Consider the following 2,616-nt stretch of genomic DNA (forward strand, 5'->3'; position numbering starts at 1 on the left):
TTTTTGTCTAATCTTACAAATAAACTTCAAAACAAATATACCAAACCAATCAACTCAACTAAAACTCAACGACACATATATTGAGCCATCTAAACAAATATAAACTACACGGCCAAATATTTAACAATTTACAAACTTACTTTCACATATGCTTACAAAGAAGACGAAGACGGCAACCAAGATCAGTGAAATTACCTAAACAAAAAAAATAGAGTAAGTTACAAAATCTGATAAATACAACTAACAATGATTTGTGTTTACATATTACCCATCAAATAAAAGAGAAACAAATACATCCACACCAGAAGATACAAGAGATAATCCCAACAGACACAAAGGTGGCAACAACATCTCCACATGCTCACTCCTCTTGTCTTATAAAAATAGCTTATATGCTCAATGTCCAATTGTCTTCTTATGAGAAATACATATATTCGTTTAAAACCCATTAAGACCCAAATACTAATTGTCACTCATTTTATAGTTATTTCTACCAGTCTTCATATATTTGTTTTAAAGGTCCAGTAAAAACAACAAGTTTAAAAGTAAAAAAACATATAACCAACATAATAAGAATAAAAAAAATATTACTTAATACACACAACTTACACAACTAAACTGGTGAAAAAATATCCAGAAACAAAAGGTACTCTCAACAACCTTAATATAATTTATGTAATCTCAACAGTACAAGTAACAAATTAAAAAGGCAAACAAACAATAAGTCTCAGTGACACAGCAAGCAACAACACGAACTATATCAATCACATTACTAATACAGTTTAGTCATTCATGAGTGGAGAACATTGCATACACAGTACATCATCACAACTCTAACCCTATAACAATAAAAAACTTAAAAAACAATGATCAACCCAAAACACAAAATTCACAGCTACAATAACCCTAACAAATATTGAGATGAAACAAGAAATATGTCTACAACTCCGCGCTTGCGCGGAGGCAATGTCCCTAGTATGGTTAATACCTTCTTTGTGTTATTTTATTTGAAGACTTGGTATTTAATGCACTTCATGTAAAATTATGTTTTTGATTTCAATAATTAAAAAGTTGACCATAAGGACACAGTCAACATAGTTTTTATAAATAATGTACTACTATTCGAGGAAAAGAAAATATCTCTTGCAGATCATAAAAACCTTGCTTTCAGAGAGAAAGAAAAAAACATAAAAAACCAACAAATCTGGTTGCTTCAGTACCAATTTTAAATACATAGAATTTTATGGCAGAGGAAGCAATGAAACAGTTTTGCTACAACGTACAAGAGTTAAAAAACGATTTGTTAACTAAGGAATGAATTGGAACGTTCCTGTGGATATGTCTACAATCTACGCAATTAATTATGGCTATTTGCAAAATTGACTCAAAACTCAAAGTCAAACCTAAAACTGAACCATGTTTTTATTTTAGATTTCTTTTGTCATATTCACCCCACAAGTTCATATTATTCACGAAAATACTATTAGTTTTTTTTTTCTTTTCGAAAATGGTCTTTTTACTCTCTCAACCTCATCATCTTCAAGTATTTACAAGATTGTCATTGACGTCTTACACCAACCACCATGAGCAACCAATTTGAAGCTCTTAATGCACCTCAAATCGATTGAAACTCTTTCTTTCTTAATTCTTATGAACTAAAAACAATCTCTTTCACTTTTTCTCCATATTCATCCAAAACCAAGATTTTGATTCTAAAAATTCTATGGTTCATAGAGCCATTGAAACTTATGATTCTTGGTGGGTCACTTTTGTTTGAGAGTTTGGATGCTTGGAGAAGACTTTTGTGTGCTAAATAAGTTATCTCACTGGTTGAAACTATGAAATTAATTTTTTTTCCAGATTTTTTAGTCCAGACGACTTCTGGGTAAGTCTTCTGGCTGTAGATGACTTACATGGAAGTCTTCTGGTCAATGCAGAGGTTAGTTTTGCAATTGACTTTTAAATGTATTTTTCTAGTCGACTTACATGGAAGTCGTCCATCTTTGTTTGTTAAAAAAAAAATTCGAGACGACTTTTATGTAAGTCGTCTCAGGTTAGTTTTACAATTGAAAAATAAAACAAAAAAAAATATTTTTGTCTAGACGACTTACATGGAAGTCATCCATCAGACGACTTACACGAAAGTCGTCCATGACTTTATTCCGAGATTCTGGTCAAGCCTTGCTTATCTTGGACGACTTCCATGTAAGTCGTCGAACGGATGACTTCCATGTAAGTCGTCGGACGGACGACTTCCGTGTAGGTCGTCTAGAAAAAAAATAATATTTTTTGTTTTATTTTTTAATTGTAAAACTAACCTGAGACGACTTACATGGAAATCGTCTAGGTATAACAAAATATTGATTTTTTAATTTTCTATTGGACGACTTATGTGTAAGTCGTCTAGGAAAAGTCAAATTTCTGACACAATCCGGTCAAATGCAAAACTAACCTGTTCTCCCTAGACGACTTTAATGGAAGTCGTCTCAAATTGTTTTTAACAAACAAAGATGGACGACTTCCATGTAAGTCGTCTAGGTTAAAAATCAATTGCAAAACTAACCTAAATGGACGACTTTCTAGAAGTCTACCAGACGACCTCCGTGGAAGTCGTCT

Source organism: Brassica oleracea, chromosome C5 (assembly GCF_000695525.1).
Source record: "Brassica oleracea var. oleracea cultivar TO1000 chromosome C5, BOL, whole genome shotgun sequence".
Lineage (NCBI taxonomy): Eukaryota > Viridiplantae > Streptophyta > Magnoliopsida > Brassicales > Brassicaceae > Brassica > Brassica oleracea.